The sequence below is a fragment of the Nelumbo nucifera genome, chromosome 4 (genome assembly GCF_055504915.1).
Source record: "Nelumbo nucifera cultivar China Antique chromosome 4, China Antique-T2T, whole genome shotgun sequence".
In the NCBI taxonomy this organism is placed as follows: domain Eukaryota; kingdom Viridiplantae; phylum Streptophyta; class Magnoliopsida; order Proteales; family Nelumbonaceae; genus Nelumbo; species Nelumbo nucifera.
Genome location: NC_142652.1, coordinates 53,705,153 through 53,721,766, shown reverse-complemented (window position 1 = coordinate 53,721,766; position 16,614 = coordinate 53,705,153). Strand labels below are relative to the sequence as shown.

At 46.3% G+C, this 16,614-nt stretch overlaps 21 non-coding genes and 14 pseudogenes across 21 annotated transcripts; all 35 read left to right on the top strand.

The window, feature by feature from the left end:
* The first annotated feature begins 219 nt into the window (after positions 1 to 219).
* Positions 220 to 338, top strand: LOC148799877 (5S ribosomal RNA). Its single transcript, XR_016073562.1, has one exon. It is a non-coding gene; the product is annotated as a 5S ribosomal RNA (ribosomal RNA).
* Positions 339 to 692: 354 nt separating this feature from the next.
* Positions 693 to 811, top strand: LOC148799876 (5S ribosomal RNA). The gene has a single exon (XR_016075254.1). It is a non-coding gene; the product is annotated as a 5S ribosomal RNA (ribosomal RNA).
* Positions 812 to 1,165: 354 nt separating this feature from the next.
* LOC148799875 (5S ribosomal RNA) lies at positions 1,166 to 1,284 on the top strand. Its single transcript, XR_016075169.1, has one exon. It is a non-coding gene; the product is annotated as a 5S ribosomal RNA (ribosomal RNA).
* A 354-nt stretch (positions 1,285 to 1,638) lies between these two features.
* LOC148799874 (5S ribosomal RNA) lies at positions 1,639 to 1,757 on the top strand. Its single transcript, XR_016075253.1, has one exon. It is a non-coding gene; the product is annotated as a 5S ribosomal RNA (ribosomal RNA).
* Positions 1,758 to 2,110: 353 nt separating this feature from the next.
* On the top strand, positions 2,111 to 2,233 carry LOC148799873 (5S ribosomal RNA; annotated as a pseudogene).
* Positions 2,234 to 2,587: 354 nt separating this feature from the next.
* Positions 2,588 to 2,706, top strand: LOC148799872 (5S ribosomal RNA; annotated as a pseudogene).
* Positions 2,707 to 3,059: 353 nt separating this feature from the next.
* On the top strand, positions 3,060 to 3,178 carry LOC148799871 (5S ribosomal RNA). The gene has a single exon (XR_016074423.1). It is a non-coding gene; the product is annotated as a 5S ribosomal RNA (ribosomal RNA).
* A 354-nt stretch (positions 3,179 to 3,532) lies between these two features.
* On the top strand, positions 3,533 to 3,651 carry LOC148799870 (5S ribosomal RNA; annotated as a pseudogene).
* Positions 3,652 to 4,005: 354 nt separating this feature from the next.
* Positions 4,006 to 4,124, top strand: LOC148799869 (5S ribosomal RNA). Its single transcript, XR_016074774.1, has one exon. It is a non-coding gene; the product is annotated as a 5S ribosomal RNA (ribosomal RNA).
* A 354-nt stretch (positions 4,125 to 4,478) lies between these two features.
* Positions 4,479 to 4,597, top strand: LOC148799868 (5S ribosomal RNA). The gene has a single exon (XR_016073677.1). It is a non-coding gene; the product is annotated as a 5S ribosomal RNA (ribosomal RNA).
* Positions 4,598 to 4,951: 354 nt separating this feature from the next.
* Positions 4,952 to 5,071, top strand: LOC148799867 (5S ribosomal RNA). Its single transcript, XR_016075442.1, has one exon. It is a non-coding gene; the product is annotated as a 5S ribosomal RNA (ribosomal RNA).
* A 354-nt stretch (positions 5,072 to 5,425) lies between these two features.
* LOC148799866 (5S ribosomal RNA) lies at positions 5,426 to 5,544 on the top strand (annotated as a pseudogene).
* A 354-nt stretch (positions 5,545 to 5,898) lies between these two features.
* LOC148799865 (5S ribosomal RNA) lies at positions 5,899 to 6,017 on the top strand (annotated as a pseudogene).
* A 354-nt stretch (positions 6,018 to 6,371) lies between these two features.
* Positions 6,372 to 6,490, top strand: LOC148799864 (5S ribosomal RNA). Its single transcript, XR_016073560.1, has one exon. It is a non-coding gene; the product is annotated as a 5S ribosomal RNA (ribosomal RNA).
* Positions 6,491 to 6,844: 354 nt separating this feature from the next.
* On the top strand, positions 6,845 to 6,963 carry LOC148799863 (5S ribosomal RNA). The gene has a single exon (XR_016069016.1). It is a non-coding gene; the product is annotated as a 5S ribosomal RNA (ribosomal RNA).
* Positions 6,964 to 7,316: 353 nt separating this feature from the next.
* Positions 7,317 to 7,439, top strand: LOC148799862 (5S ribosomal RNA; annotated as a pseudogene).
* Positions 7,440 to 7,793: 354 nt separating this feature from the next.
* Positions 7,794 to 7,912, top strand: LOC148799861 (5S ribosomal RNA; annotated as a pseudogene).
* Positions 7,913 to 8,265: 353 nt separating this feature from the next.
* Positions 8,266 to 8,384, top strand: LOC148799860 (5S ribosomal RNA). The gene has a single exon (XR_016074422.1). It is a non-coding gene; the product is annotated as a 5S ribosomal RNA (ribosomal RNA).
* Positions 8,385 to 8,738: 354 nt separating this feature from the next.
* Positions 8,739 to 8,857, top strand: LOC148799859 (5S ribosomal RNA; annotated as a pseudogene).
* A 354-nt stretch (positions 8,858 to 9,211) lies between these two features.
* LOC148799858 (5S ribosomal RNA) lies at positions 9,212 to 9,330 on the top strand. Its single transcript, XR_016074773.1, has one exon. It is a non-coding gene; the product is annotated as a 5S ribosomal RNA (ribosomal RNA).
* Positions 9,331 to 9,684: 354 nt separating this feature from the next.
* LOC148799857 (5S ribosomal RNA) lies at positions 9,685 to 9,803 on the top strand. Its single transcript, XR_016073676.1, has one exon. It is a non-coding gene; the product is annotated as a 5S ribosomal RNA (ribosomal RNA).
* Positions 9,804 to 10,157: 354 nt separating this feature from the next.
* LOC148799856 (5S ribosomal RNA) lies at positions 10,158 to 10,277 on the top strand. The gene has a single exon (XR_016075440.1). It is a non-coding gene; the product is annotated as a 5S ribosomal RNA (ribosomal RNA).
* A 354-nt stretch (positions 10,278 to 10,631) lies between these two features.
* On the top strand, positions 10,632 to 10,750 carry LOC148799855 (5S ribosomal RNA; annotated as a pseudogene).
* A 354-nt stretch (positions 10,751 to 11,104) lies between these two features.
* On the top strand, positions 11,105 to 11,223 carry LOC148799854 (5S ribosomal RNA; annotated as a pseudogene).
* Positions 11,224 to 11,577: 354 nt separating this feature from the next.
* On the top strand, positions 11,578 to 11,696 carry LOC148799853 (5S ribosomal RNA). The gene has a single exon (XR_016071642.1). It is a non-coding gene; the product is annotated as a 5S ribosomal RNA (ribosomal RNA).
* A 354-nt stretch (positions 11,697 to 12,050) lies between these two features.
* LOC148799852 (5S ribosomal RNA) lies at positions 12,051 to 12,169 on the top strand. The gene has a single exon (XR_016075711.1). It is a non-coding gene; the product is annotated as a 5S ribosomal RNA (ribosomal RNA).
* A 354-nt stretch (positions 12,170 to 12,523) lies between these two features.
* On the top strand, positions 12,524 to 12,642 carry LOC148799851 (5S ribosomal RNA). The gene has a single exon (XR_016075252.1). It is a non-coding gene; the product is annotated as a 5S ribosomal RNA (ribosomal RNA).
* A 353-nt stretch (positions 12,643 to 12,995) lies between these two features.
* Positions 12,996 to 13,118, top strand: LOC148799850 (5S ribosomal RNA; annotated as a pseudogene).
* A 354-nt stretch (positions 13,119 to 13,472) lies between these two features.
* On the top strand, positions 13,473 to 13,591 carry LOC148799849 (5S ribosomal RNA; annotated as a pseudogene).
* A 354-nt stretch (positions 13,592 to 13,945) lies between these two features.
* On the top strand, positions 13,946 to 14,064 carry LOC148799848 (5S ribosomal RNA). The gene has a single exon (XR_016074420.1). It is a non-coding gene; the product is annotated as a 5S ribosomal RNA (ribosomal RNA).
* Positions 14,065 to 14,418: 354 nt separating this feature from the next.
* Positions 14,419 to 14,537, top strand: LOC148799847 (5S ribosomal RNA; annotated as a pseudogene).
* A 354-nt stretch (positions 14,538 to 14,891) lies between these two features.
* LOC148799846 (5S ribosomal RNA) lies at positions 14,892 to 15,010 on the top strand. Its single transcript, XR_016074772.1, has one exon. It is a non-coding gene; the product is annotated as a 5S ribosomal RNA (ribosomal RNA).
* Positions 15,011 to 15,364: 354 nt separating this feature from the next.
* Positions 15,365 to 15,483, top strand: LOC148799845 (5S ribosomal RNA). Its single transcript, XR_016073675.1, has one exon. It is a non-coding gene; the product is annotated as a 5S ribosomal RNA (ribosomal RNA).
* A 354-nt stretch (positions 15,484 to 15,837) lies between these two features.
* On the top strand, positions 15,838 to 15,957 carry LOC148799844 (5S ribosomal RNA). The gene has a single exon (XR_016075439.1). It is a non-coding gene; the product is annotated as a 5S ribosomal RNA (ribosomal RNA).
* Positions 15,958 to 16,311: 354 nt separating this feature from the next.
* LOC148799843 (5S ribosomal RNA) lies at positions 16,312 to 16,430 on the top strand (annotated as a pseudogene).
* The last annotated feature ends 184 nt before the right edge of the window (positions 16,431 to 16,614 follow it).

Genomic DNA, 16,614 nt, shown 5'->3' with positions numbered 1-16,614 from the left:
AACCGGGATTTCGGCATTCGTCGTGCATTGTGGGCCCCGCGATAGTATTGCATTTATCCGGTGGTGCGGCAGATCTGAAAAACAAACAATCCGCTCAAGTAGGAGCTTGTGCACGGTTACCAAGGGAGGAAGGCTGCATACACAGTTTTTTCAAATCTAAAACAATTAATGGAGGGGAGCAAGATAGTGCATAAAGATCTAAGCGAGCATGAATTAAACGGGTGCGATCATACCAGCACTAATGCACCGGATCCCATCAGAACTCCGAAGTTAAGTGTGCTTGGGCGAGAGTAGTACTAGAATGGGTGACCTCCTTGGAAGTCCTCGTGTTGCACCCCAATTTTATTAATATTTTATTTTGATTTGTATTTGCAAATTCCATTTGTTGTTTCGGCGATACAACTGGAAACAACGCGTCGGATACTCGGACCATTTGCGGCACGATCGTCATTACGGAATGGCAACGATGCAAGAACCGGGCTTTTGGCATTCGTCGTGCATTGTGGGCCCCACGATAGTATTGCATCTATCCGGGGGTGCGGCAGATCTGAAAAGCAAACACTCTGCTCACGTTGGAGTTTGTGCACGGTTACCAAGGGAGGAAGGCTGCATACACAGTTTTTTCAAGTCTAAAACAATTAATGGAGCGTAGGAAGATAGTGCATAAAGATCTAAGCGAGCAAAAATTAAACGGGTGCGATCATACCAGCACTACTGCACCGGATCCCATCAAAACTCCGAAGTTAAGCGTGCTTGGGCGAGAGTAGTACTAGGATGGGTGACCTCCTGGGAGGTCCTCGTGTTGCACCCCAATTTTATTAATATTTTATTTTGATTTGTATTTGCAAATTCCATTTGTTGTTTCTGGGAGACAACTGGAAACAATGCGTCGGATACTCGGACCATTTGCGGCACGATCGTCATTACTGAATGGCAACGATGCAGGAACCGGGCTTTCGGCATTCGTCGTGCATTGTGGGCCCCGCGATAGTATTGCATTTATCCGGTGGTGCGGCAGATCTGAAAAGCAAACAATCCGCTCACGTAGGAGCTTGTGCACGGTTACCAAGGGAGGAAGGCTGCATACACAGTTTTTTCAAATCTAAAACAATTAATGGGGGGGAGCAAGATAGTGCATAATGATCTAAGCGAGCATGAATTAAACGGGTGCGATCATACCAGCACTAATGCACCGGATCCCATCAGAACTCCGAAGTTAAGTGTGCTTGGGCGAGAGTAGTACTAGAATGGGTCACCTCCTTGGAAGTCCTCGTGTTGCACCCCAATTTGATTAATATTTTATTTTGATTTGTATTTGCAAATTCCATTTGTTGTTTCGGCGATACAACTGGAAACAACGCGTCGGATACTCGGACCATTTGCGGCACGATCGTCATTACGGAATGGCAACGACGCAAGAACCGGGCTTTTGGCATTCGTCGTGCATTGTGGGCCCCGCGATAGTATTGCATCTATCCGGGGGTGCGGCAGTTCTGAAAAGCAAACACTCTGCTCACGTAGGAGCTTATGCACGGTTACCAAGGGAAAAAGGCTGCATACACAGTTTTTTCAAGTCTAAAACAATTAATGGAGGGTAGGAAGATAGTGCATAAAGATCTAAGCGAGCAAAAATCAAACGGGTGCGATCATACCAGCACTACTGCACCGGATCCCATCAAAACTCCGAAGTTAAGCGTGCTTGGGCGAGAGTAGTACTAGGATGGGTGACCTCCTGGGAGGTCCTCGTGTTGCACCCCAATTTTATTAATATTTTATTTTGATTTGTATTTGCAAATTCCATTTGTTGTTTCTGGGAGACAACTGGAAACAATGCGTCGGATACTCGGACCATTTGCGGCACGATCGTCATTACTGAATGGCAACGATGCAGGAACCGGGCTTTCGGCATTCGTCGTGCATTGTGGGCCCCGCGATAGTATTGCATTTATCCGGTGGTGCGGCAGATCTGAAAAGCAAACAATCCGCTCACGTAGGAGCTTGTGCACGGTTACCAAGGGAGGAAGGCTGCATACACAGTTTTTTCAAATCTAAAACAATTAATGGGGGGAGCAAAATAGTGCATAAAGATCTAAGCGAGCATGAATTAAACGGGTGCGGTCATACCAGCACTAATGCACCGGATCCCATCAGAACTCCGAAGTTAAGTGTGCTTGGGCGAGAGTAGTACTAGAATGGGTGACCGACCTCCTTGGAAGTCCTCGTGTTGCACCCCAATTTTATTAATATTTTATTTTGATTTGTATTTGCAAATTCCATTTGTTGTTTCGGCGATACAACTGGAAACAACGCGTCGGATACTCGGACCATTTGCGGCACGATCGTCATTACGGAATGGCAACGATGCAAGAACCGGGCTTTTGGCATTCGTCGTGCATTGTGGGCCCCGCGATAGTATTGCATCTATCCGGGGGTGCGGCAGATCTGAAAAGCAAACACTCTGCTCACGTAGGAGCTTGTGCACGGTTACCAAGGGAGGAAGGCTGCATACACAGTTTTTTCAAGTCTAAAACAATTAATGGAGGGTAGCAAGATAGTGCAAAAAGATCTAAGCGAGCATGAATTAAACGGGTGCGATCATACCAGCACTAATGCACCGGATCCCTTCAAAACTCCGAAGTTAATCGTGCTTGGGCGAGAGTAGTAATAGGATCGGTGACCTCCTGGGAAGTCCTCGTGTTGCACCCCAATTTTATTAATATTTTATTTTGATTTGTATTTCAAATTCCATTTGTTGTTTCTGGGAGACAACTGGAAACAATGCGTCGGATACTCGGACCATTTGCGGCACGATCGTCATTACTGAATGGCAACGATGCAGGAAACGGGCTTTCGGCATTCGTCCTGCATTGTGGGCCCCGCGATAGTATTGCATTTATCCGGTGGTGCGGCAGATCTGAAAAGCAAACAATCCGCTCACGTAGGAGCTTGTGCACGGTTACCAAGGGAGGAAGGCTGCATACACAGTTTTTTCAAATCTAAAACAATTAATGGAGGGGAGCAAGATAGTGCATAAAGATCTAAGCGAGCATGAATTAAACGGGTGCGATCATACCAGCACTAATGCACCGGATCCCATCAGAACTTCGAAGTTAAGCGTGCTTGGGCGAGAGTAGTACTAGAATGGGTGACCTCCTGGGAAGTCTTCGTGTTGCACCCCAATTTTATTAATATTTTATTTTGATTTGTATTTGCAAATTCCATTTGTTGTTTCGGCGATACAACTGGAAACAACGCGTCGGATATTCGGAGCATTTGCGGCACGATCGTCATTACTGAATGGCAACGATGCAAGAACCGGGCTTTTGGCATTCGTCATGCATTGTGGGCCCTGCGATAGTATTGCATCTATCCGGGGGTGCGGCAGATCTGAAAAGCAAACACTCTACTCACGTAGGAGCTTGTGCACGGTTACCAAGGGAGGAAGGCAGCATACACAGTTTTTTCAAGTCTAAAACAATTAATGGAGGGGAGCAAGATAGTGCATAAAGATCTAAGCGAGCAAAAATTAAACGGGTGCGATCATACCTGCACTACTGCACCGGATACCATCAGAACTTCGAAGTTAAGCGTGCTTGGGCGAAAGTAGTACTAGCATGGGTGGCCTCCTGGGAAGTCCTCGTGTTGCACCCCAATTTTATTAATATTTTATTTTGATTTGTATTTGCAAATTCCATTTGTGGTTTCTGGGAGACAACTGGAAACAATGTGTCGGATACTCGGACCATTTGCGGCACGATCGTCATTACTGAATGGCAACGATGCAGGAACCGGGCTTTCGGCATTCGTCGTGCATTGTGGGCCCCGCGATAGTATTGCATTTATCCGGTGGTGCGGCAGATCTGAAAAGCAAACAATCCGCTCACGTAGGAGCTTGTGCACGGTTACCAAGGGAGGAAGGCTGCATACACTGTTTTTTCAAATCTAAAACAATTAATGGAGGGGAGCAAGATAGTGCATAAAGATCTAAGCGAGCATGAATTAGACGGGTGCGATCATACCTGCACTAATGCACCGGATCCCATCAGAACTCCGAAGTTAAGTGTGCTTGGGCGAGAGTAGTACTAGAATGGGTGACCTCCTTGGAAGTCCTCGTGTTGCACCCCAATTTTATTAATATTTTATTTTGATTTGTATTTGCAAATTCCATTTGTTGTTTCGGCGATACAACTGGAAACAACGCGTCGGATACTCGGACCATTTGCGGCACGATCGTCATTACTGAATGGCAACGATGAAAGAACCGGGCTTTTGGCATTCGTCGTGCATTGTGGGCCCCGCGATAGTATTGCATCTATCCGGGGGTGCGGCAGATATGAAAAGCAAACACTCTGCTCACGTAGGAGCTTGTGCACGGTTTCCAAGGGAGGAAGGCTGCATACACAGTTTTTTCAAGTCTAAAACAATTAATGGAGGGGAGCAAGATAGTGCATAACGATCTAAGCGAGCATGAATTAAACGGGTGCGATCATACCAGCACTAATGCACCGGATCCCATCAGAACTCCGAAGTTAAGTGTGCTTGGGCGAGAGTAGTACTAGCATGGGTGGCCTCCTGGGAAGTCCTCGTGTTGCACCCTAATTTTATTAATATTTTATTTTGATTTGTATTTGCAAATTCCATTTGTTGTTTCTGGGAGACAACTGGAAACAATGCGTCGGATACTCGGACCATTTGCGGCACGATCGTCACTACTGAATGGCAACGATGCAGGAACCGGGCTTTCGGCATTCGTCGTGCATTGTGGGCCCCGCGATAGTATTGCATCTATCCGGGGGTGCGGCAGATCTGAAAAGCAAACACTCTGCTCACGTAGGAGCTTGTGTACTGTTACCAAGGGAGGAAGGCTGCATACACAGTTTTTTCAAGTCTAAAACAATTAAGGGAGGGGAGCAAGATAGTGCATAACGATCTAACTGAGCATGAATTAAACGGGTGCGATCATACCAGCACTAATGCACCGGATCCCATCAGAACTCCGAAGTTTAAGTGTGCTTGGGCGAGAGTAGTACTAGGATGGGTGACCTCCTGGGAAGTCCTCGTGTTGCACCCCAATTTTATTAATATTTTATTTTGATTTTTATTTGCAAATTACATTTGTTGTTTCTGGGAGACAACTGGAAACAATGCGTCGGATACTCAGACCATATGCGGCACGATCGTCATTACTGAATGGCAACGATGCAGGAACCGGGCTTTCGGCATTCATCGTGCATTGTGGGCCCCGCGATAGTATTGCATCTATCCGGGGGTGCGGCAGATCTGAAAAGCAAACACTCTGCTCACGTAGCAGCTTGTGCACGGTTACCAAGGGAGGAAGGCTGCATACACAGTTTTTTCAAGTCTAAAACAATTAATGGAGGGGAGCAAAATAGTGCATAAAGATCTAAGCGAGCATGAATTAAACGGGTGCGATCATACCAGCACTAATGCACCGGATCCCATCAAAACTCCTAAGTTAAGCGTGCTTGGGCGAGAGTAGTAGTAGGACGGGTGACCTCCTGGGAAGTCCTCGTGTTGCACCCAAATTTTATTAATATTTTATTTTGATTTGTATTTGCAAATTCCATTTGTTGTTTCTGGTAGACAACCGGAAACAATGCGTCGGATACTCAGACCATATGCGGCACGATCGTCATTACTGAATGGCAACGATGCAGGAACCGGGCTTTCGGCATTCGTCGTGCATTGTGGGCCCCGCGATAGTATTGCATCTATCCGGGGGTGCGGCTGATCTGAAAAGCAAACACTCTGCTCACGTAGGAGCTTGTGCACGGTTACCAAGGGAGGAAGGCTGCATACACAGTTTTTTCAAGTCTAAAACAATTAATGGAGGGGAGCAAGATAGTGCATAAAGATCTAAGCGAGCATGAATTAAACGGGTGCGATCATACCATCACTAATGCACCGGATCCCATCAAAACTCCTAAGTTAAGCGTGCTTGGGCGAGAGTAGTAGTAGGATGGGTGACCTCCTGGGAAGTCCTCGTGTTGCACTCCAATTTTATTAATATTTTATTTTGATTTGTATTTGCAAATTCCATTTGTTGTTTCTGGGAGACAACTGGAAACAATGTCTCGGATACTCGGACCATTTGCGGCACGATCGTCATTACTGAATGGCAACGATGCAGGAACCGGGCTTTCGGCATTCGTCGTGCATTGTGGGCCCCGCGATAGTATTGCATTTATCCGGTGGTGCGGCAGATCTGAAAAGCAAACAATCCGCTCACGTAGGAGCTTGTGCACGGTTACCAAGGGAGGAAGGCTGCATACACAGTTTTTTCAAATCTAAAACAATTAATGGGGGGGAGCAAGATAGTGCATAATGATCTAAGCGAGCATGAATTAAACGGGTGCGATCATACCAGCACTAATGCACCGGATCCCATCAGAACTCCGAAGTTAAGTGTGCTTGGGCGAGAGTAGTACTAGAATGGGTGACCTCCTTGGAAGTCCTCGTGTTGCACCCCAATTTGATTAATATTTTATTTTGATTTGTATTTGCAAATTCCATTTGTTGTTTCGGCGATACAACTGGAAACAACGCGTCGGATACTCGGACCATTTGCGGCACGATCGTCATTACGGAATGGCAACGACGCAAGAACCGGGCTTTTGGCATTCGTCGTGCATTGTGGGCCCCGCGATAGTATTGCATCTATCCGGGGGTGCGGCAGTTCTGAAAAGCAAACACTCTGCTCACGTAGGAGCTTATGCACGGTTACCAAGGGAAAAAGGCTGCATACACAGTTTTTTCAAGTCTAAAACAATTAATGGAGGGTAGGAAGATAGTGCATAAAGATCTAAGCGAGCAAAAATCAAACGGGTGCGATCATACCAGCACTACTGCACCGGATCCCATCAAAACTCCGTAGTTAAGCGTGCTTGGGCGAGAGTAGTACTAGGATGGGTGACCTCCTGGGAGGTCCTCGTGTTGCACCCCAATTTTATTAATATTTTATTTTGATTTGTATTTGCAAATTCCATTTGTTGTTTCTGGGAGACAACTGGAAACAATGCGTCGGATACTCGGACCATTTGCGGCACGATCGTCATTACTGAATGGCAACGATGCAGGAACCGGGCTTTCGGCATTCGTCGTGCATTGTGGGCCCCGCGATAGTATTGCATTTATCCGGTGGTGCGGCAGATCTGAAAAGCAAACAATCCGCTCACGTAGGAGCTTGTGCACGGTTACCAAGGGAGGAAGGCTGCATACACAGTTTTTTCAAATCTAAAACAATTAATGGGGGGAGCAAAATAGTGCATAAAGATCTAAGCGAGCATGAATTAAACGGGTGCGGTCATACCAGCACTAATGCACCGGATCCCATCAGAACTCCGAAGTTAAGTGTGCTTGGGCGAGAGTAGTACTAGAATGGGTGACCGACCTCCTTGGAAGTCCTCGTGTTGCACCCCAATTTTATTAATATTTTATTTTGATTTGTATTTGCAAATTCCATTTGTTGTTTCGGCGATACAACTGGAAACAACGCGTCGGATACTCGGACCATTTGCGGCACGATCGTCATTACGGAATGGCAACGATGCAAGAACCGGGCTTTTGGCATTCGTCGTGCATTGTGGGCCCCGCGATAGTATTGCATCTATCCGGGGGTGCGGCAGATCTGAAAAGCAAACACTCTGCTCACGTAGGAGCTTGTGCACGGTTACCAAGGGAGGAAGGCTGCATACACAGTTTTTTCAAGTCTAAAACAATTAATGGAGGGTAGCAAGATAGTGCAAAAAGATCTAAGCGAGCATGAATTAAACGGGTGCGATCATACCAGCACTAATGCACCGGATCCCTTCAAAACTCCGAAGTTAATCGTGCTTGGGCGAGAGTAGTAATAGGATCGGTGACCTCCTGGGAAGTCCTCGTGTTGCACCCCAATTTTATTAATATTTTATTTTGATTTGTATTTCAAATTCCATTTGTTGTTTCTGGGAGACAACTGGAAACAATGCGTCGGATACTCGGACCATTTGCGGCACGATCGTCATTACTGAATGGCAACGATGCAGGAAACGGGCTTTCGGCATTCGTCCTGCATTGTGGGCCCCGCGATAGTATTGCATTTATCCGGTGGTGCGGCAGATCTGAAAAGCAAACAATCCGCTCACGTAGGAGCTTGTGCACGGTTACCAAGGGAGGAAGGCTGCATACACAGTTTTTTCAAATCTAAAACAATTAATGGAGGGGAGCAAGATAGTGCATAAAGATCTAAGCGAGCATGAATTAAACGGGTGCGATCATACCAGCACTAATGCACCGGATCCCATCAGAACTTCGAAGTTAAGCGTGCTTGGGCGAGAGTAGTACTAGAATGGGTGACCTCCTGGGAAGTCTTCGTGTTGCACCCCAATTTTATTAATATTTTATTTTGATTTGTATTTGCAAATTCCATTTGTTGTTTCGGCGATACAACTGGAAACAACGCGTCGGATATTCGGAGCATTTGCGGCACGATCGTCATTACTGAATGGCAACGATGCAAGAACCGGGCTTTTGGCATTCGTCATGCATTGTGGGCCCTGCGATAGTATTGCATCTATCCGGGGGTGCGGCAGATCTGAAAAGCAAACACTCTACTCACGTAGGAGCTTGTGCACGGTTACCAAGGGAGGAAGGCAGCATACACAGTTTTTTCAAGTCTAAAACAATTAATGGAGGGGAGCAAGATAGTGCATAAAGATCTAAGCGAGCAAAAATTAAACGGGTGCGATCATACCTGCACTACTGCACCGGATACCATCAGAACTTCGAAGTTAAGCGTGCTTGGGCGAAAGTAGTACTAGCATGGGTGGCCTCCTGGGAAGTCCTCGTGTTGCACCCCAATTTTATTAATATTTTATTTTGATTTGTATTTGCAAATTCCATTTGTGGTTTCTGGGAGACAACTGGAAACAATGTGTCGGATACTCGGACCATTTGCGGCACGATCGTCATTACTGAATGGCAACGATGCAGGAACCGGGCTTTCGGCATTCGTCGTGCATTGTGGGCCCCGCGATAGTATTGCATTTATCCGGTGGTGCGGCAGATCTGAAAAGCAAACAATCCGCTCACGTAGGAGCTTGTGCACGGTTACCAAGGGAGGAAGGCTGCATACACTGTTTTTTCAAATCTAAAACAATTAATGGAGGGGAGCAAGATAGTGCATAAAGATCTAAGCGAGCATGAATTAGACGGGTGCGATCATACCTGCACTAATGCACCGGATCCCATCAGAACTCCGAAGTTAAGTGTGCTTGGGCGAGAGTAGTACTAGAATGGGTGACCTCCTTGGAAGTCCTCGTGTTGCACCCCAATTTTATTAATATTTTATTTTGATTTGTATTTGCAAATTCCATTTGTTGTTTCGGCGATACAACTGGAAACAACGCGTCGGATACTCGGACCATTTGCGGCACGATCGTCATTACTGAATGGCAACGATGAAAGAACCGGGCTTTTGGCATTCGTCGTGCATTGTGGGCCCCGCGATAGTATTGCATCTATCCGGGGGTGCGGCAGATATGAAAAGCAAACACTCTGCTCACGTAGGAGCTTGTGCACGGTTTCCAAGGGAGGAAGGCTGCATACACAGTTTTTTCAAGTCTAAAACAATTAATGGAGGGGAGCAAGATAGTGCATAACGATCTAAGCGAGCATGAATTAAACGGGTGCGATCATACCAGCACTAATGCACCGGATCCCATCAGAACTCCGAAGTTAAGTGTGCTTGGGCGAGAGTAGTACTAGCATGGGTGGCCTCCTGGGAAGTCCTCGTGTTGCACCCTAATTTTATTAATATTTTATTTTGATTTGTATTTGCAAATTCCATTTGTTGTTTCTGGGAGACAACTGGAAACAATGCGTCGGATACTCGGACCATTTGCGGCACGATCGTCACTACTGAATGGCAACGATGCAGGAACCGGGCTTTCGGCATTCGTCGTGCATTGTGGGCCCCGCGATAGTATTGCATCTATCCGGGGGTGCGGCAGATCTGAAAAGCAAACACTCTGCTCACGTAGGAGCTTGTGTACTGTTACCAAGGGAGGAAGGCTGCATACACAGTTTTTTCAAGTCTAAAACAATTAAGGGAGGGGAGCAAGATAGTGCATAACGATCTAACTGAGCATGAATTAAACGGGTGCGATCATACCAGCACTAATGCACCGGATCCCATCAGAACTCCGAAGTTTAAGTGTGCTTGGGCGAGAGTAGTACTAGGATGGGTGACCTCCTGGGAAGTCCTCGTGTTGCACCCCAATTTTATTAATATTTTATTTTGATTTTTATTTGCAAATTACATTTGTTGTTTCTGGGAGACAACTGGAAACAATGCGTCGGATACTCAGACCATATGCGGCACGATCGTCATTACTGAATGGCAACGATGCAGGAACCGGGCTTTCGGCATTCATCGTGCATTGTGGGCCCCGCGATAGTATTGCATCTATCCGGGGGTGCGGCAGATCTGAAAAGCAAACACTCTGCTCACGTAGCAGCTTGTGCACGGTTACCAAGGGAGGAAGGCTGCATACACAGTTTTTTCAAGTCTAAAACAATTAATGGAGGGGAGCAAAATAGTGCATAAAGATCTAAGCGAGCATGAATTAAACGGGTGCGATCATACCAGCACTAATGCACCGGATCCCATCAAAACTCCTAAGTTAAGCGTGCTTGGGCGAGAGTAGTAGTAGGACGGGTGACCTCCTGGGAAGTCCTCGTGTTGCACCCAAATTTTATTAATATTTTATTTTGATTTGTATTTGCAAATTCCATTTGTTGTTTCTGGTAGACAACCGGAAACAATGCGTCGGATACTCAGACCATATGCGGCACGATCGTCATTACTGAATGGCAACGATGCAGGAACCGGGCTTTCGGCATTCGTCGTGCATTGTGGGCCCCGCGATAGTATTGCATCTATCCGGGGGTGCGGCTGATCTGAAAAGCAAACACTCTGCTCACGTAGGAGCTTGTGCACGGTTACCAAGGGAGGAAGGCTGCATACACAGTTTTTTCAAGTCTAAAACAATTAATGGAGGGGAGCAAGATAGTGCATAAAGATCTAAGCGAGCATGAATTAAACGGGTGCGATCATACCATCACTAATGCACCGGATCCCATCAAAACTCCTAAGTTAAGCGTGCTTGGGCGAGAGTAGTAGTAGGATGGGTGACCTCCTGGGAAGTCCTCGTGTTGCACTCCAATTTTATTAATATTTTATTTTGATTTGTATTTGCAAATTCCATTTGTTGTTTCTGGGAGACAACTGGAAACAATGTCTCGGATACTCGGACCATTTGCGGCACGATCGTCATTACTGAATGGCAACGATGCAGGAACCGGGCTTTCGGCATTCGTCGTGCGTTGTGGGCCCCGCGATAGTATTGCATTTATCCTGTGGTGCGGCAGATCTGAAAAGCAAACAATCCGCTCACGTAGGAACTTGTGCACAGTTTCCAAGGGAGGAAGGCTGCATACACAGTTTTTTCAAATCTAAAACAATTAATGGAGGGGAGCAAGATAGTGCATAAAGATCTAAGCGAGCATGAATTAAACGGGTGCGATCATACCAGCACTAATGCACCGGATCCCATCAGAACTCCGAAGTTAAGTGTGCTTGGGCGAGAGTAGTACTAGAATGGGTGACCTCCTGGGAAGTCCTCGTGTTGCACCCCAATTTTATTAATATTTTATTTTGATTTGTATTTGCAAATTCCATTTGTTGTTTCGACGATACAAATGGAAACAACGCGTCAGATACGCGGACCATTTGCGGCACGATCGTCATTACTGAATGGCAACGATGCAAAAACCGGACTTTCGGCATTTTTCATGCATTGTGGGCCCCGCGATAGTATTGCATCTATCCGGAGGTGCGGCAGATCTGAAAAGCAAATACTCCGCTCACGTAGGAGCTTGTGCACGGTTACCAAGGGAGGAAAGCTGCATACACATTTTTTTCAAATCTAAAACAATTAATGGAGGGGAGCAAGATAGTGCATAAAGATCTAAGCGAGCATGAATTAAACGGGTGCGATCATACCAGCACTAATGCACCGGATCCCATCAGAACTCCGAAGTTAAGTGTGCTTGGGCGAGAGTAGTACTAGAATGGGTGACCTCCTTGGAAGTCCTCGTGTTGCTCCCCAATTTGATTAATATTTTATTTTGATTTGTATTTGCAAATTCCATTTGTTGTTTCGGCGATACAACTGGAAACAACGCGTCGGATACTCGGACCATTTGCGGCACGATCGTCATTACGGAATGGCAACGACGCAAGAACCGGGCTTTTGGCATTCGTCGTGCATTGTGGGCCCCGCGATAGTATTGCATCTATCCGGGGGTGCGGCAGTTCTGAAAAGCAAACACTCTGCTCACGTAGGAGCTTATGCACGGTTACCAAGGGAAAAAGGCTGCATACACAGTTTTTTCAAGTCTAAAACAATTAATGGAGGGTAGGAAGATAGTGCATAAAGATCTAAGCGAGCAAAAATCAAACGGGTGCGATCATACCAGCACTACTGCACCGGATCCCATCAAAACTCCGAAGTTAAGCGTGCTTGGGCGAGAGTAGTACTAGGATGGGTGACCTCCTGGGAGGTCCTCGTGTTGCACCCCAATTTTATTAATATTTTATTTTGATTTGTATTTGCAAATTCCATTTGTTGTTTCTGGGAGACAACTGGAAACAATGCGTCGGATACTCGGACCATTTGCGGCACGATCGTCATTACTGAATGGCAACGATGCAGGAACCGGGCTTTCGGCATTCGTCGTGCATTGTGGGCCCCGCGATAGTATTGCATTTATCCGGTGGTGCGGCAGATCTGAAAAGCAAACAATCCGCTCACGTAGGAGCTTGTGCACGGTTACCAAGGGAGGAAGGCTGCATACACAGTTTTTTCAAATCTAAAACAATTAATGAGGGGAGCAAAATAGTGCATAAAGATCTAAGCGAGCATGAATTAAACGGGTGCGGTCATACCAGCACTAATGCACCGGATCCCATCAGAACTCCGAAGTTAAGTGTGCTTGGGCGAGAGTAGTACTAGAATGGGTGACCGACCTCCTTGGAAGTCCTCGTGTTGCACCCCAATTTTATTAATATTTTATTTTGATTTGTATTTGCAAATTCCATTTGTTGTTTCGGCGATACAACTGGAAACAACGCGTCGGATACTCGGACCATTTGCGGCACGATCGTCATTACGGAATGGCAACGATGCAAGAACCGGGCTTTTGGCATTCGTCGTGCATTGTGGGCCCCGCGATAGTATTGCATCTATCCGGGGGTGCGGCAGATCTGAAAAGCAAACACTCTGCTCACGTAGGAGCTTGTGCACGGTTACCAAGGGAGGAAGGCTGCATACACAGTTTTTTCAAGTCTAAAACAATTAATGGAGGGTAGCAAGATAGTGCAAAAAGATCTAAGCGAGCATGAATTAAACGGGTGCGATCATACCAGCACTAATGCACCGGATCCCTTCAAAACTCCGAAGTTAATCGTGCTTGGGCGAGAGTAGTAATAGGATCGGTGACCTCCTGGGAAGTCCTCGTGTTGCACCCCAATTTTATTAATATTTTATTTTGATTTGTATTTGCAAATTCCATTTGTTGTTTCTGGGAGACAACTGGAAACAATGCGTCGGATACTCGGACCATTTGCGGCACGATCGTCATTACTGAATGGCAACGATGCAGGAAACGGGCTTTCGGCATTCGTCCTGCATTGTGGGCCCCGCGATAGTATTGCATTTATCCGGTGGTGCGGCAGATCTGAAAAGCAAACAATCCGCTCACGTAGGAGCTTGTGCACGGTTACCAAGGGAGGAAGGCTGCATACACAGTTTTTTCAAATCTAAAACAATTAATGGAGGGGAGCAAGATAGTGCATAAAGATCTAAGCGAGCATGAATTAAACGGGTGCGATCATACCAGCACTAATGCACCGGATCCCATCAGAACTTCGAAGTTAAGCGTGCTTGGGCGAGAGTAGTACTAGAATGGGTGACCTCCTGGGAAGTCTTCGTGTTGCACCCCAATTTTATTAATATTTTATTTTGATTTGTATTTGCAAATTCCATTTGTTGTTTCGGCGATACAACTGGAAACAACGCGTCGGATATTCGGAGCATTTGCGGCACGATCGTCATTACTGAATGGCAACGATGCAAGAACCGGGCTTTTGGCATTCGTCATGCATTGTGGGCCCTGCGATAGTATTGCATCTATCCGGGGGTGCGGCAGATCTGAAAAGCAAACACTCTACTCACGTAGGAGCTTGTGCACGGTTACCAAGGGAGGAAGGCAGCATACACAGTTTTTTCAAGTCTAAAACAATTAATGGAGGGGAGCAGGATAGTGCATAAAGATCTAAGCGAGCAAAAATTAAACGGGTGCGATCATACCTGCACTACTGCACCGGATACCATCAGAACTTCGAAGTTAAGCGTGCTTGGGCGAAAGTAGTACTAGCATGGGTGGCCTCCTGGGAAGTCCTCGTGTTGCACCCCAATTTTATTAATATTTTATTTTGATTTGTATTTGCAAATTCCATTTGTGGTTTCTGGGAGACAACTGGAAACAATGTGTCGGATACTCGGACCATTTGCGGCACGATCGTCATTACTGAATGGCAACGATGCAGGAACCGGGCTTTCGGCATTCGTCGTGCATTGTGGGCCCCGCGATAGTATTGCATTTATCCGGTGGTGCGGCAGATCTGAAAAGCAAACAATCCGCTCACGTAGGAGCTTGTGCACGGTTACCAAGGGAGGAAGGCTGCATACACTGTTTTTTCAAATCTAAAACAATTAATGGAGGGGAGCAAGATAGTGCATAAAGATCTAAGCGAGCATGAATTAGACGGGTGCGATCATACCTGCACTAATGCACCGGATCCCATCAGAACTCCGAAGTTAAGTGTGCTTGGGCGAGAGTAGTACTAGAATGGGTGACCTCCTTGGAAGTCCTCGTGTTGCACCCCAATTTTATTAATATTTTATTTTGATTTGTATTTGCAAATTCCATTTGTTGTTTCGGCGATACAACTGGAAACAACGCGTCGGATACTCGGACCATTTGCGGCACGATCGTCATTACTGAATGGCAACGATGAAAGAACCGGGCTTTTGGCATTCGTCGTGCATTGTGGGCCCCGCGATAGTATTGCATCTATCCGGGGGTGCGGCAGATATGAAAAGCAAACACTCTGCTCACGTAGGAGCTTGTGCACGGTTTCCAAGGGAGGAAGGCTGCATACACAGTTTTTTCAAGTCTAAAACAATTAATGGAGGGGAGCAAGATAGTGCATAACGATCTAAGCGAGCATGAATTAAACGGGTGCGATCATACCAGCACTAATGCACCGGATCCCATCAGAACTCCGAAGTTAAGTGTGCTTGGGCGAGAGTAGTACTAGCATGGGTGGCCTCCTGGGAAGTCCTCGTGTTGCACCCTAATTTTATTAATATTTTATTTTGATTTGTATTTGCAAATTCCATTTGTTGTTTCTGGGAGACAACTGGAAACAATGCGTCGGATACTCGGACCATTTGCGGCACGATCGTCACTACTGAATGGCAACGATGCAGGAACCGGGCTTTCGGCATTCGTCGTGCATTGTGGGCCCCGCGATAGTATTGCATCTATCCGGGGGTGCGGCAGATCTGAAAAGCAAACACTCTGCTCACGTAGGAGCTTGTGTACTGTTACCAAGGGAGGAAGGCTGCATACACAGTTTTTTCAAGTCTAAAACAATTAAGGGAGGGGAGCAAGATAGTGCATAACGATCTAACTGAGCATGAATTAAACGGGTGCGATCATACCAGCACTAATGCACCGGATCCCATCAGAACTCCGAAGTTTAAGTGTGCTTGGGCGAGAGTAGTACTAGGATGGGTGACCTCCTGGGAAGTCCTCGTGTTGCACCCCAATTTTATTAATATTTTATTTTGATTTTTATTTGCAAATTACATTTGTTGTTTCTGGGAGACAACTGGAAACAATGCGTCGGATACTCAGACCATATGCGGCACGATCGTCATTACTGAATGGCAACGATGCAGGAACCGGGCTTTCGGCATTCATCGTGCATTGTGGGCCCCGCGATAGTATTGCATCTATCCGGGGGTGCGGCAGATCTGAAAAGCAAACACTCTGCTCACGTAGCAGCTTGTGCACGGTTACCAAGGGAGGAAGGCTGCATACACAGTTTTTTCAAGTCTAAAACAATTAATGGAGGGGAGCAAAATAGTGCATAAAGATCTAAGCGAGCATGAATTAAACGGGTGCGATCATACCAGCACTAATGCACCGGATCCCATCAAAACTCCTAAGTTAAGCGTGCTTGGGCGAGAGTAGTAGTAGGACGGGTGACCTCCTGGGAAGTCCTCGTGTTGCACCCAAATTTTATTAATATTTTATTTTGATTTGTATTTGCAAATTCCATTTGTTGTTTCTGGGAGACAACCGGAAACAATGCGTCGGATACTCAGACCATATGCGGCACGATCGTCATTACTGAATGGCAACGATGCAGGAACCGGGCTTTCGGCATTCGTCGTGCATTGTGGGCCCCGCGATAGTATT